Raw genomic sequence first — 16456 nt, 5'->3', positions numbered from 1 at the left:
TTTTTTTTGTTTTTTTTTTTGTTTCCCCTCACCACCTTTTGGTCCTAAAAAAATCGCTACAGCTTTCAGTGTCGGGGAAGGAGTCACAATTTCGACACCTTGAACAGCTGCTGACCAGCTGTACAGTCGAGAGAGTGGGGGGAAACACTGCTAGTCCTCAATAGCCTCAAAATACTATCCCTTTTGGTTTTCAAGGCTGCATTCATTTCTCAGACCTGGCATGGAGAACCCTTGTTTACATTTTATCCGAGTATACTTAGAAGTTCCCTAGGATACACAGGATGTGTGATTAAACCTTCCAATTGATAACGCAGAGGAAAGTGTCTGGCGTTCAGGCACTTTTAAGCCCAGTAGCTGTCTCCTTTCTATCCCCATATACTTTATGGGCAATTCAACACCAAACTTTTTGATGGTTACTACTGCCTGGACGAGTAGCAGTGCTCACTTTTGAAGATGTCCACTTCTATTCCAAAGTGTCCATAATGCTAATGCTATGGCACTGATGGTACGGTACAGCACTGCACAGTGGGATGAGCTGGATTCCGTAGTAACAGAAATTGGGTTCCATACAGCCGGCCTTCCAAAAGATCCTTCAGGAAGGAAATTCAACTCCATGCTCGTCCTATAAAATGCGTTTTGTGCAGCTGAAACTGCATGCTGTTATTGGTGGGGCTGCGGTAGTGAAGCACTACACCTGGCTAAGCATAGGCTTTCAGCCAGAAATGCAGGCAAGCTTGTTTGATATGAAACCAAAAAAGTGATGGGTGGAAGGTTTTGAATTAATATGAACCACTGGCATTTCTCTGGGCAGCCTTCAGACCACTTTTTTTTTTATTTAGCCCGTCTGCGCAATTGCAAAAGGGGTCCAGCCATATGCGGGTACTGCCACTAATGGGAGCAGCCCTGCCCGAACTGCTAGGCAGGTCCCCACTGCACGGAAACACAACCATATGGCTGGACCCCTTTTTACAATGGCGTAGACTAGTTAAAAAACGGTGGTGTGGAAGGAGGCCCAGATGGATGCCAGTGGTTCATATTAGTGCAAAACCTTCCGCCCATCACTTTATTTGGTTTCCACCGAGAGGGTATGCCCAGACGTTGGTCCCTTGCTCTCTGAGCCATAGGGAACCATGCTGCACCTCACTGTGGAGGCCCATCAAGGCTGAAACTTGTCTGGGGGGCTGCTTGTGTTTCTGTGCAGAGGGGACCTGGCCTAGCAGTTCCGGCAGGGCTGCTCCAGTAAGTGGCAGTACCTGATTGATTTGCATATGGCTGACCCCTTTTGCAATGGTGCAGATGGGCTTAAAAAAAACGGTGGTGTGGAAGGTTGCCCAGATCAATGCCAGTGGGTCAGATCAATTCAAAACCTTCCACCATCAATGTTTTGGTTTAAGCCTGTTTGATATGCCTCTAGAGAACTCTGGCCTTTGTAAAGGCTGTTGGCGAGGCCTTAGAAAAAGCACAGTAAACTTAAAACCAGGTGTTACTGTGGAAAACCGTACCAGTGCAGACAACTTCTCGAATCAACGCTCCTTTCAAGGGTAATCGTATGCACAAACGGCTAACCGGCTTAGCCATCTCCCATAAAGCTGGTGGAATGCGAACACAGGAAGTCGTAGTTTTAGCTGCTCAACAGTGCATCACTGTGCTCCAACTTAGGGTAAAGGCCTAACCCTGGGGGGGGGGGGGAGAGGAGGAGCAGTGTCCTCTGGCTACAGTTACAGCCCGGCACATGCTCCCTACCATGTTACTCGGGTAGGAGGAAGATTAACGTCATTCAGCCATGCTTGTGCCGGAATCGCCACAGGCAACTGGGTGTTGAGCACAATAAGAGGGCTATTGCCTAGAGCTTCCTGGAAGCCCCCACACAACATTCTGCCAAGAACGAGGATGCCACAAAACATTTGTTGCAAAAAAGTTGTCTTCACAAGGGAGCAATTGAACAAGTACCCCTCACTGCCCAACCCCCAAAAAAGACCAAACAAAATGGTGAGCTGCACCTGCCAACACTTAGTTAGGCAGAATCCTGTGCAGTGCCCTTAGGGACAACTACACACAATTAAGACTACAGGTGGCAATACAAGTTTTACCTTTGGTACAAGCCTGTACTACTATGTCAGAGTGGTTGCAGTGGCGGAGCAGCCAGGCTTATCTCAAGAGTATATGAGCAGTAGCAGAGATTACACAAAGGACCACAATTAATGTGACTCAAGCAAACACTGACTCAAGGTTTCAGGTAAAAAAAATATAAGTAAGTTTATTTTTAAACCATTTGTTATAAACACAACACTTCTAAAAATAAAAACCACACGTTAAATATACTTCAACTAACCAATTAACTTTGTACAGTAAGTCTCAAGGTAAGTACCCTGTGTTGAATGAACCAGTGTTATGAACAAAACACGTTACCGTGAATACGATTGCGATCACTTTTGATTGCGATCACTTTTTGACAGTTCGGTCTACTAAATAAACGCGTATCCGTGACATGTAATGCTACCGGGGCAAAAACACACTTGGCACCTCAGACTCCCAGAGGGAGTTGGAGGCAAAAATCACAGGCAATATTTTGGTTAGGCAGGCAGAATCAAGAAACACTCAAGACAGGAGTTCAAAAGTCAAAGGGCTGGAGCCAGGGTCGAAAGACATTGGGGCCTGTTGCCGAAGATCACACAGTCAGACGGGTCACGATTCAACGTAGTCAAAATGATATTGTCAATGTTCAGAAGCAAAAGTTATAAGAAGGAGGGAAGACGAGGGCAAGCCTTGGAAATGAAGAAAAGGGATTCACCCAGTTTAAGTAGAATACAGTACCTTGTTCCAGTGGTGCAGCTGGTGCCCTGGCATTTGTTCCTGTTGGTTTCCCGCAGACCCACGATTCCTGGAGCTTTGTTGTGAAGGACGACGCCTGAAGGGGGTCTGCACCACACAGGGATGAAGCCGGCAGCAGCGACGAGGAATAAAAGGTGTGCTCCTTAAAAATAGAAGAGGCTCTTCAGGTGGCTAGCTGTACCACTACAGCAGCGTGCAGCGATTTCGACCAAGGAAGAGGATCCTCTGGCTGTGGAAGATCAGCTGGTTATCCCCACCAAGCTCAAGGGAAGAAGACTCCGGACTGGATATTCTCTGAGTCGATGAAGGGAAGATAGCTCAGGACTGCAGCAGGGCTTCACCGGGACGGGGTAGTTGCAGCAGCCGTCGTTCTCTCTGCTTCTCTTCGGTTCCTTGTAGTTCCAGTGGTGACTCTTTGACTTCTAGCCCAAGAGACCTGCCTTTTATACGAAAAACTGCCAACAGCCTGGCTGTCAATCCCCCAGCAGGGGGGGGTTGTCCAGCCTGGACAACTACCCTGGCCAATCATGACAAAGTGCGACTTGGGTTTCCTAGGCTACACTGTGCAGGGGGTGACTACACCCCTCCCTCACATTCAGCCCACCTAGGCGCCTTGAGGAGGGCTTCTGAGCAGAAGCCCGCCAAAAGACAGTGAACACAGAAGGCAAACCTAGTTTGCTGTGCAAAGTGAAACACAAGAAGGACTTTAAAAAAAAGAAATGGCGAATAAACCCAACCGGAGCCAAAAGAAAGACGATTTGGTCAAGCAGGTTTATGTTCGAGGCTAATATAATAGCCAAGAACAGTACCACGTTTATCTAATATTCTCGCGGTAGATACCACTGCCACCAGCCAAGTCTAAATGTTAAAAGAGCGAAACAATGCTCTAGGAGGTACAGATAAAAAGGGATACGATTTAACCCTTTCCAGTACTCCATGGAAGATGGGGTGTACTGGATCTGTGGTAGATTGACTAAGTAAAGTTAATGGTAACTTTTCCCTTTTCAGGGGGACGGTAGTCGCCTCAGAAATGGAGTCGAGGGAAGTCTCAAAGACAACCCTGTGCCACGGCACTGAAGGTGCTGTGTGACACACAAAAAGAAGAGGGCTATTGAAGTGGTGTACTTCAGAGTCCACAATCACTAAAACTCATAGCAAAACACAGGTAAGGGGGGGGGGGGGAGAAAGCTTTCACTCTTACCAAGTGGAACAACAAAAATAAACTCCAGAAGTCCAGTAAAGCTGCTGGGGGACTCACTAGGTGAGGGAAATTAGCCATAGATGTGAAACCACGGAAAGTTCACAATAACCAAACTGCAATAAGTAATTCCCTTTACCTTAGAAATGAAAGATGCCTGCTTTCGTATTTAAATGCTCCTAGGCCACTTCAAGTACCTATGCTTCAAGGTAGACTCCTATTGGTGTGGCACAGTGATCTGATTGATAACTTTGGCTGTCTCCCCAAGCCTGCATTTCCCTACCCGGCCTCCCACCCCACTTAACTTTACGGTGGCACACTTATGTGTGCTCTTCCTACACCCCTGCAGCGTTGGTTCCTCCCACTTATGTGGATCCGACATGCTGCTGCAGGGTGCTTTTCTTTATTCTTTTTTCTAACTTTCTTGTCCACTGCTTAACACAATGGTAAGCAAGGGAGGAACACTGACGCAACCCCCGCACTGCTTGGGTGTAGTAGTGGGAGTCAGTGTTTTGTGTGCCCCCAAACTCTGCGGGGGGCAGTACAGAGGGCGACATTTTTGTATATTTCCATCTAGAGGATTGGCTAATGGGAAAGAATACGTTTTGCTACAGAAACGTGAACTGCCTCAATCTTCACGGGCTGGGCTGGGCTTTTCAATCAACCAGTCCAATCTCATTCGAAGTCAATACAAGAAATTAATGTGGGTTATCATTATCTCTCGTAAGAGGGGTGTGCTGTTCACGCACTAATAGACCAACTACTTGTTTTAAAAGCCAGCTGTCCAATGCTGATAAAGGTTGAAACTGTTTGGGGTAAAATAATGCATATTAATTATCCGTTGGTATCTCAATGTGGACCCTGTTCAACAGTGCCTTATGAACCAATGGTCACAAGTGTCTGGGATGATTTAATGAAATTGTTTCAAAGGATTGGTAAATGTGTGTGTTGTGGACAGAAACCAACATCTTAAAGGAAACTTTTTGTCGATCTGCTGGTTCAGGGTACCCTTACGACTGACTCCTTGCCAGGGGTTGGGGAAGACACTGTCAAGGACTTCACACACAAGGTAAATGGACAGAAAAGCAACAATGTAGCACACACACACACACACACGTCTTTCAACTGCTGACCTCAGGAAGGCCCCAAGCACTATGCAAGTGTTTTTCCCAAAACAGCGTTCTTCACACCACTGACTTCTATTATGTAAACCGGGTGGGACTAGGGGTGTATATTACAGATACCGTGAACTGCTTAATTGAACTATAACAGCCACATTGTTTATACCGGTATACCGTTTTAGGGCCTGTAGCTATTAAGTGAGCTTTTCAATCTGATTTGGAAAGGCTGCAGTAAACAAGTGCTGCACATTCTGGATCTTGCACTGTGGGATGTGGCGTTTGGCATACAAGAGCATATGGAAAGTGATGCCACATTAGTAAATGCAGCTTTGATGCTGTGCCCGCTCTTTCTCTGTGATCAGTAGGGTAAAGATCAGCTGATTTATAGTTTTCCCACCAATTTGAAGGATGGGGAACTTCACATCCCAGAATTCAAAGGGGAATGAACTGGATGTCCTTCTGATGCATGTCGACAAAAAACTTTAGCTCTGTAGACTGTATGAACACTGGGCCTGTCAGTGCTTTGTGATAGTATTCAAACTGCCCCCACGCCCCACTGTCCTCCGTGTAGATTTACACATTGGCACTAGAGTTGCTTCTTTGCTTGATCCTTTACCTGCCTTCTGCATATGGCACTGGGCGCAAGCAGGCAGCACAGATTATATGTTCAATTTGAAGTATCCAGAGCAATGGGGGTGAGATATTTCTCAGGTCTATCCTCTATTTGTGACACCACCCATGAAAGCATTCCTCCGTCACATGACAAGTGTCCTAATGTGCTCAGACCTGGGGAAAATGGTAATGGTGGGGCTGTGGTGGTCTAGGCCATATTTGTGCCGATATGTATTTTAACTGTCATTTTCAGAAGGTTTTTGTGCCACTATCTTGTAAATGAACATGTATTGCAAGCATCAAGAAAGAAATCAACAGTGCCCACTGAATGCTATCCTGTTAGGATTACATGGTCAGTGGTGATGCCAACATCAGACATTTATAGTACACCAGGCAGATGGTAAACAAGCTATAGTGATTTGATCAATATGCAACCTTTCGGTGAGTGTGTGTTGGCTATGACATTTTGACAAAAGAAACACAATGACATAGGCTTACAGACCTCACATGAGTGACTTTTCTCCCTTTTAATGGGATAAAGCGTTATCAAAACAAACTTTTATGACTGATCGCAGCAAGGGGTCATTATGCCCATGCCGTGTGATTCCAAAATAATGCAGATTGAGGCTGATTTTTCAAAGCAATGACCTATGAATAAGGAGCAAGCTCATTGCTCAAAATGTTCCATTCTAACACTTCCACTAGGTCACTCTTTCATTCAAGGCGATCAACAAGTGAGCGCCATGAAAGACTAAGTCTGTAGCTGCCTTAGGATCAGCTAAAAATGTTCACAGACAAGTTTCAAAATACTGACAATTTATGAAAGAACAAATTTGTGAAGATTAGGTAACTCCACCTGCTATACTGCGATAACCATGAAATACTGTCATTTGGAGAGATGGTTATCATACCGCCATAAAACCAATAACGTGACACCCCTGGGTGGGACACCATTAAAGGTCCTTATTGCCCAGCAGATTTGGTGCTGGTGTATAAGTGGGCTAATTGACATCCAGGCACTGCACATCTCATGGTTATACATATACTGCTTAACAAGAGTGTTGGTGCAAGAACATGAGTTGGAAACTCAAAGCAAATGGCGCCACCAGATTTTTGCAGCCTGTGGTCATTTAATGGACCCGTTTGCAACAATCTTCGCCTCCAGGGGTCCCAAGACAGTGCACTAGATTAACTTGTTAGGGATGTTTGCATACCCCAAATCCCCCCGCCCCCTGTCCCTCAATGCTACTACTTTGTCAAATAGTTCACAAACTAGAATACTTAACCGCGATTGGCTGCTCATCGGCAGATATTACTACCTGCTTCATCTCAGGGTTAGTTTAAACCACTTGCTGAAGTACTCTTGACCACTCTGGCAGCTTACACTCTAGTCCCCTTAACAAAAAGTGTCATGGTGGAAGGTGCCAGTAGTGAAGGCGTTTTTGGAAAGAGTAAAGCTCACCAGTGGCTCACCTGCTGACTGACTTGGGATCTTAATACAGTTATACCCTTACTAACCAGCTCTCCTCATCTGACCACTCTCCTCACCTTGACCTACCCTGTGCTCTGATGCCTCCACCTGAACTGCCAGCCTCCTCTTGTCATTCGACTGATGAAGTGGGTGCCAGTTGCTGCATTTGCTTCTTCCTTCACCCACCCCTCTATATTAAACTCTCCTTCTGACTCTATTCTGGCCAACCTCCATCTCTCTATCTCTAACACTCTGGACATCCTTTCCCCCGTTATGAGGATCTGCATGAAGCCTTCTGCCAAATGAAATTCTTGGTGTGACTCTGACTCGGCTGCTTTGAAACGCAAGTGCAGAGTGGAAGTGGCAGGCCACTGGCGCATCCTGACAAATGGGCCTGTTGCCTACTCCAAAGGCAATACTGTCTCTCCATCTGCTCCAAGAGAGCTCCGGTCTAAACCTGTATCTCTGCAGCCACCAACAAAATGGCTGAACTTGCCAATCCTACTGCATTCCGCCCCCCAAGCCCTCTGCTCTGGCCACCTACTTTTCCTCAAACTCTGGACATCCTGTCCGGTTAACTGCTCCCCCAACTCCTCTCTTGCCCCCCCTCTATACTTTTCTCTTGCTTATTGCACCAGATGAGCACTCTAGAGTTGTCCGATCTATGAAAGTCTCATCTCAACAGGTGCTTGCCTGCTTCTCTGGAACCATCAAGGACAAAATTGCCTCTCGTTTCAGCCTTTGCTGACTTCTGCAACCACTGATTTGCCACTGGCTACTTCCCTCGAGCACTCTTGTGCACTCATCTAAAAACGCTGCCTGCTGACCCTTCTTGTGTGGTTAACTATCACCCTATCTCTATCACCCCTTTCTTGGGTGAACTCATGGAGAAGTTGCCCACCTCTCAATCTGACACTCCACAGCAAAATGGCTCGCTGCCTCCACAACCATCAGTCTGGATTTAGGGCTGCCAGGCATGGAAACTGCTCTCCTGAGCACCTACTCTCCAACCTGGACTCCAACTCTCCCTCTATTCTGATACTCCTCGACCTCTCTTTGGCTTTTGACCGTCAACCTCTCCATTCTCATAAACTGTCTCCATGATACTCTAGGCATCATGGTTTGGCCACTGGCGTAGCCGACCACCTTCCTTTCAAACAGACCGTCCCAAGTGCAAACTGGCCCTATTCTCTCCTCCACCTCATTCTACCTGTGGTGGTCCTCAGGGCTCTATACTATCTCCTTGGCTACTTAACCTCTCCTTGGCAACCCTGATTGCCACTTTCTCCCCTCATTTCCAGTGTTATCCAGATGACCCACAACTCTTTCAATCTTCCCTCCTCCCTCATGCATGACTGCTATTCAGGCCTGGTACTCTGCCAATGGTCTATGCCAGTAAGACATAGGTTCTTCTCATTGGGATGCCATACCCCCCGCCCCCACACTTTCTGGGTCCTTTGCCCTCACCTACTTGTGAGGCAAAAAACTTTGGGATCATCTTTCACTCCTCTCTTTCTCTCCACACATCACGGATTGAACCTCCTCGGGGGGCATTCTACCTTTCCTCGCCTTCTCTAGAAGCTCAATGTCTCCAGAGCCCTGGTTCTCCCTAGGCTTGATTACTGTAACACTCTTCCTCAACCTGCCTTGCCCTCTCAACTAATCCAGACCAGGACTGCATGGCTTATCCTTGGTCTCAAGCCCAGGGACTGCATCTCTTGAGGCCTAAAATGTATGCACTGTCTCACGGTGATCGCAAGGATCACATTCAAAACGGTTTGCAGAAGGCTGGCTGCAGCCTGGGACAGCTGTCCCTCCCTAAATACCTCCCAGTTAGAGTCCTTTGGTGTTCTGGCTCCAACTCTCTGCAGGTGAAACGCTTCTCAAAGCAGAGAGTGTGATGTAGATCCCTTTCCTTGGCTGGCTCCTCCTGAAATGCTGATTTCTCTTCCCCCCACCCCCCCGCACCCCCTGACTTGAGCCGGATCTGCTTTTAGTCTGGAAACTTCTCAAGAATTACCTTTTCTCTTCTTCATGCTCTCCCACCCTTGCTAACTCTCCATCTGCTGTGACTGGGGCATGGTCCCTTCAGAGACACAGGGACCTGACCATCCCCTTATCAGTCCCACCTGGTATCCTTTGCTAGCACTTGCCCTTGGGTTCCCTTCCATGGACTTGCCAAACTTTGGCCTCCCTGCCCACTGGACTCATACCCCCTCCACCCCCTCTTCCCTACCACTTGCTGCCTTGTCCTGCCCAGAACTTGCCTGCCCCCCATTGTTGGGGGGCACCACACTCCTCCCTCTACCCAATGCACTTGCCACCCTGTCATGCACTTGCCATGTAGGATTGTCACAAGGCCAATGTAACTTTGTTGTTTCTACTTTTGTGATGCCCATGTACCTCCCACCCTCTTTTTGTTTTGTGGCACCTGGAAACACTAGGCGCCATACAAATGTCCAATAACAAAAAAATACTGGACTTTCTTTTTACACCAATGCTTAAAACACACCTGAAGAAACTTACTGCCAAAGTAGCATGCTACGTTGACCTAACTTGCTTCTGAAGGGTAAGCAGGCTCTCAATAGATGAACCAGTTGTGATTATTAACAAAAAAAATGTAATACTTTTTTTTTTATTAACAGCATCCACAGTTCTTCCAAATGCCATGAATTAGTCTAGAATTGCTAGCCTGCCTTCTTCCCAATCAGCAAAGTAGGGAGGTGAAAGCTCTGCACACACAGCGCAGTGTTGTTGGAGAGGGTGACTCGCTAACTAAATCCACCATTGATAGGTGGATGGCATGCGGTATACAACAGACCATAAACCTTTTCCCTCCTAGCTCTCGCTCCGCATTTGCTACTGGAGTGGTAACGTGGTGTTGAGTTCACACTTTTTGTTGATATGCAACCAATAGGGTTTTTCTAGTTGGCAAAGCAATAAAACTTTTCTTCAGCGTGCCTTTTATTAAGTGCAGACTTATCTTGAGTCGCAATGGAGCGCTTTACCGAGCTATACAACAGTACAGCTACATACTGCAGTGCTTTCCAGAGGTAACATATACAGGGGGGGAGGGGTATGATACAGAGCGGTCTGGAGGAGGGGCTACAGCTGTACAGGGAGGAGAGGGGTGAATGGTGTCTAGCGAGTCAGGTGGTGCAGGGGTGATTTGATGGCATGGCTAGTCAATGCAAATCATGTGAATCAAAGTAGCTACATATGCTTCAGAAGGCGAAAGTTACATACCCATTTGTCTTTCTGTACCTGATATCTGCTTTAGTTGCATGCACCTACCCATGTGGTAGCTGTACCACAGTACAAAACCTATTTCTCTCAAGCAACATCTCATGTCAGAAAAACAATTAAGGATGTGGTCATGTGAGGACTTATTAGTGTGTTTATTGAGTGTGGACCTAGCTTCGGGAAGCAATGGTGTGCTTTGCGATCATAGCGGGAAGAACACAGTGAGGGAAGCAGAGATGAGAGTGAGGGCTAACTGGGGATGGACCATTGATGTTGGGTAGGAGCTATTGCTTGAAGAGGAAGGTCTTGAGCTCTTTCCTTAACTGTAGAAGGGATGGGGCAAGTGATGTTGACGGGGTGAAGATTCCAGAGTCTTGCAGCCTAGAGTGAGGAGGCTGGTTGTCGCGTTCTTTCCTTCCTGCACTGTCCGTCTGCACATTGACATACTTCTGGTGGATCACAGGCCTTGAGATGCTGATTTGCTCAGTGGGTTAGCGTGGGGACTGGCTTGTATATGATGTAACAGGATTTGAAGATGATACTGGGTTGCAGCGGGAGCCTGTGCAGTTTGATCAGGATTTGGGATCATGAGGCCTGCACAGATCGGGAAGGGATAATATGATGGGGACTGCTTTGGATGTTCTAGTTGGTGACCTATGCAAAGCGTGGGACTAAGCAGATCCAAGCCAGAGAAAGATGTGCTGGGTGAGAATTGTTTGACATATTTCTCAGAAGTTTGTAAATCTGTTAAGACTACTATGCATCACATAAGCAGCTATCAACTGGTTGGCTTTCTACTCTCCAACTAAAAAAGGACGTTGATGGGTGTTCTGCCACACTATCCCTATCCTACGTGTTCAGTTAAGCCTGATGCCTCGTGTGTTGGTGCACTTGTGGTTTTTTTCTGCCACCTGTTGGCAGTGGGAGATAGAGAAAAATGACTTTGCCCACTCCTAGGTTCTGACTGGCACTGACCTTCAGCAACAATGACTGACTGGTGCACTTGAGCCACTGGGCAATGTATCTAAACGTTTTTTTTTATATAGCCATTTTTAGTGATTTTGTAAAAAAAACTATGATTGGTCACATCAAGTCAATGTCATAACAATGTTCATTCAGTGTGTCTGTGTCATACATCATGAGACCATACTCTATGCTGCCGCACCCTAGGAACACCTAGGCTCCCTCCTCCCAGTGCTGCCATATCTTGTCTGCCTGCCTGGGCACCGCAGTGTGTATGCGTTTTTCCAAGGACCAAAAGATGTCAACATCAATCGCCCACTGTCCATATCTGGGGGTGGTGATTCTGGGGCACCCCATTTCATGGTGATATTATGTTTGATCAAGCCAACTGCTGTTGACAAAAGGCACAATTTCATACAGATAGTTCTCACCCCACACTCCCAACAGTACTGGTTTGGGATCCAAGGACACTGCGTTAACAAGTATTGCTGATAGTTTGGTGCAGCATGCCGTCTAAAGGCAGCGAATCTGTGAGCACTCCATAGAATGTGAAAGGTGGTACCCTGCTCAACAACGCACCTCAGACAGAGCTATCAGTTTGCCATCACCGAAACAGCGGGACCTGGGTAATACACCCTATGCAGGATTTTAAATTGCACCAGGTGAAATCTGGAGGAGATTGCGACCTCTCTGGGAAACATCGGGGCCTCCCCCCAGTCATCAGGTTCTGTTGGTGCCACATCCACCTCACACCTGGATTTGAGAGTGGACAGCTCTTGGGCCTTAAAGGCAGATATAGCTTGGTTATAGGGTGGAGGTGACCTTAGTGGTTGTGTTCCAGGATTAAATTCATTTCAAATGGGGAACATTGTGGAATCCTGTGGATCTCTGTGATCTGTGCATGTGGTGTTTGGAGATAACGTGCAGTGTCTGACAACCCATGTTTGCTGCAGGTTTGCAAATTGTACAATTTCCCCCTCGTGTATCACATTGCTAAGTGTTAGATTACTGACATCCACCTACACTGTGAATATAGGTTGGTTATTCACTGCTGGCAGCAGCGCATTCTCCAGAGCGGCTGTGCCAAAGTCAACTTCTATCCCAGCCAGTATATTTGTGGGCCTCCTTCCAGACCTGTGCTGTATGAAGAATCATTACTTTGAGGGGTCGGGCGGCTTGGGGGCTGGGGAGACTGACTGCTGCACCTTCTGGTACAGCAAAGAGGAGTAACTCCATCCAATGCCCTTCGGCCTGGATGTAGGTCAGCTGGCTGTGCCCATGGAACAAATAAACGCCTGCTAGTTGACTCGCCCAGTAATGGCATTGAACGTGCAGCAGTCTTATTCCCCCTTCCCAAACTAATGGCTGTAGTGTAGTAAGGGCAATCTGTGGTTGTTTATGCCCCCCCCCCCAGGAGTTCCTGGAGGGCAGTCTATCCTGTTAAATTCACATATGGGGAATCTGGAGTGGGGTGGTCCTTTTTTTAAAGGTATAAATACCGGAGCAATGTGCACATCTTGAATATGGCAGCCCTCCCTTACAGATTGTAGGCGAGAAAATGTGTGGGGTCTAGGCACACATGGATGCCCAAGTACCGGAAGCCCTCCTGTTCCTCTCGATACAGAGTTCCCTGGACTGGGAACAGTATGGATGCATACCAGTTTATTCACAGTCCACTGTGTATTTCATGCTCCTGTAGTCCTGTCATGATTGGGCATGAGGGCCTAAATATATTATATCCTGTTGAAGCTCTATGACCAATGGCAATTGTAAACAATAGGGTGCTTCCCTGCCATGTGCCCCATCCAAAAGGGAAGGTCCTAGAGGTTTACCAGGATATCGGTGACTCGTAAAGCAGGTGGACCCAGCCTAGAAAGCAATTGCAGAAGCACATTTTGCCCATGAGCTCCCCTAAGGTATCCTATAATACGGAGTTGGTGCATTCGTTTCTAGGGTGATGGGGGGGGGGGGGCCCTGTTCAATTGCCAAATGCAGCTACCGGATATACATACAGGTGGACTTATCCGGCATGAATCCACATTGATCGGGGTGGATTAGAGCTGAGAGAACTGGCAGCATGCGGTTCACAGGCACCTTGGCCTCTCCATTATTTGGAGAGATAGGTTGATATGACCTGCAGAGTTCAGAGGGTTTGGATCTTTTGGGGAAGACCACTATGCTAGCTATGATATGGCATTTGTAACGCGCCTATACACAAGTGTTTCAAGGTGCAAGCTCTCTGAAGGTCCGGGGGGAGCGTGCCCTGCTCTCTGCAATGTTGGAACAAATTAAATAGGGGGCTGACCACTGCCGTGCCAAATTTCTTCCATGTCTCAACCGGGAAGCCATGGGGCCAGTTGCTTTCCCAGAATGGAGTTGAGTAATAGCGTTGGCTATTTTGTGTCCTGTTATATCGGTCTCCAGCTGCAAGCATAGGGACTCTGATAATCGGGGAGTGCCAGGTTATCTAGTACAGTTGCAACCAATTTGGGTCCCAATACAGTTCTGCATAGTAGCCAGAAAACTCCTCTGCTGTGCCTCTGTCAGTCCTAATGGCTTCTCCCCCACTCACCAGCTCCTGGACCTGCCGGTGACCCTCATCCCTCCTCAAGCCCTTCCAGCATTTCCCGTGCCTTATCACCCGACTCGTGCATGCAACTGCGTGACTCCCAGTGGGCCTGTTTGGCATTATCCTGGGAAATCTTGTGGAGTGCCTTTCTGGCCTCGAGGAGTGATTGATATGCCTAGAGAGCCTGAGGGTTTTCTTGCGGGCAGCAACCCTCAAGATCATTTCCCCCTTGAGGACTGTTTTGTATCCTTCCCAGTGTGTCGCAGAGCTATCCGCTGAGCTGGCATTGAGGCTGAAGTATTCAGTGGTTTTGCACGTTATGCAGTCTATGAATTCAGGAAACCCCAAATAATACCCATTTAGAAGCCAGCTCTGGGAATGCACTGTTTGGTCCCTGCAGACCTTGATCAGCAGTGGTGAGATGCCTCTGGTGAGGAACTGCATGGAGACCACCTTATGTGCATAGTGCTGGGGGAGGAAGAAGTAGTCCAACCGCGATAGTGAGGTGTGGGCCTTGGAGTTCCCCAAGCTGGGGGGATTACCACCCACTGCTGCAGGATTGGCTGCCAGTGGATCACGCATCACAGGTTGTGGTATCAACCCACACAATGACTGGCTGCACTGTTACAGCTGCTGATTTGTCAAACACTGTGTCAACATACCTTTGCAGACCTTGAAGAAGTCCAAGGAGTGCAGCTCAATCTGAACACTGTAAATGCCCCCTCACTGATGCAGAACTTTCCACATCAATGTCATCCTTTTCACAGACGGTTCAAAAGAGAAACCACCCAACTGTTTGCTCTGTTTCACAGACTGAGGCACATGCCCACAACCTCGTTGCTGCGGATTAATTCGTGCCTGGCGTTTCAGCATGCAAAGAGAATCTACGTGCAGCCAAGCCAAACCCTCTTCGGCCTTACAAGGCAAAGATTTGCTACTGTTTGGAAGAGAGTAAAACAGAACATGAGGGATAAGGCAAAGTAAGAGACTGATTCCGCTGGAGATTCCCATGGTGGCTCCTAGGACTGCATGTGGGAAGCGAGTGGGGGGCAGTTTGCCACTACCATCGCCAAGATTGCTTACTTTTTGAAAATGCAATCTAGAAAGGGATAGGTTAGATTGGAAGTGTCTGCTTCCTACAGGTGTTATTAATGACCTCCCATTAAAGGTCCCAAGGAGGGATTGTATCCTTCCACATGAGGAGGAGGAAGGTGGGGAGAAAACTTCTCTTGAGGAAGAGGATCTTGACGACATGATCCATTAGACTCCCACAGATCCACCTAAAAATGTGGAATCTCTCACCAATTTGAGCAGTGTGGGTAAAAAGAGCTGTAGGTAAACTCTGTAAGAACACGTGAGGCAATTGACTCTCTTTTTGGAGAACACTGGTGGAACATGAACCTATTGCCTGTTATATCCCAATTGGAAAAACACCTGATCTTGGGTATGTTAAAAGATGGTGCCCAGATTTGCTGGTAGTCTGCAGTGATAGTGGTGCTGCCCCTCTTTCTTCCTTTTGAACACCCACCCCCAGAGTGAGAGCACAACAAATATGCTTTTGCTTGTATGCTAGCACTTAAACTGCTTGTGGTGAACACAGTTCTCTTAACAAAATGCCAGCTAGCCTGTCAGAAATGGTGTAGGCTATAGTCCAGGATGATCTCCTCTCCAACTCCTTAATTAACAGCTGAATTCAGCAAACGGCAGGCTGTCTGGTTGTAGAGTAAGCTGCGACAAAGAAATTTGTGGTTAAGAGTTACAGGCTTTTGTGCCGAGACTTGAGAAATCTTAACAAGCCCCTGGAAGAGTCCCTACTTTTTGATGCCTGTAGTCAGACAAGAAAAAGCACGAGGCATTAAAAACCCCTGGGAGGAGGCCGCCAGGGGGTACCTGAATGAGCTCCCCCGTCTTTTAGAACCCGGAAAAGTGAGTGTGCCCCCCCACTCATGCCCGCCCCCGGGTGCCTGCGTGTGATTGGTGCAGATAGACTCCACCGGGGCATATCTGACTCCAAGAATGGCTAAATTGGCCGCACAGAACCATAGATGCACTCCCCGAACACCGCGACTGAAAACGAAAGTGCAGCCTTTGCTGCGCAGAGAACCTTGCTTGTTTGCTGAATGTGGGCACCGGAGGTTGCGCTTGGATGCCCCTGTGATCCCCTGACGCCCAGACCCCCCCCCACCACAAGAGGGCCAGAGAGCTGCCGGTGGGGTGAGGGTTGCGGGGGCCTGCTCCCACCCATACACCCATAGGGCGTGCCGATCAGAGAACAGAAAAAGCTGACCTGCCTGATCCTGGGACTGCTGGCTCCGTGCAGTGCCGCAAAGTGCGGAGCAGAGCTGGTGTGAGCCTCAAACTTCAGTGCCAGCTGCTGGGGGGAGGTGTCAATCATACCACGGTGGACACGGCAGGCGATCGAGATATGAATAGGGACTGGGGGAGTT

Source organism: Ambystoma mexicanum, chromosome 10 (assembly GCF_040938575.1).
Source record: "Ambystoma mexicanum isolate Mex_15411 chromosome 10, UKY_AmexF1_1, whole genome shotgun sequence".
NCBI classification, from domain to species: domain Eukaryota; kingdom Metazoa; phylum Chordata; class Amphibia; order Caudata; family Ambystomatidae; genus Ambystoma; species Ambystoma mexicanum.
This window is presented reverse-complemented; position numbering follows the sequence as displayed.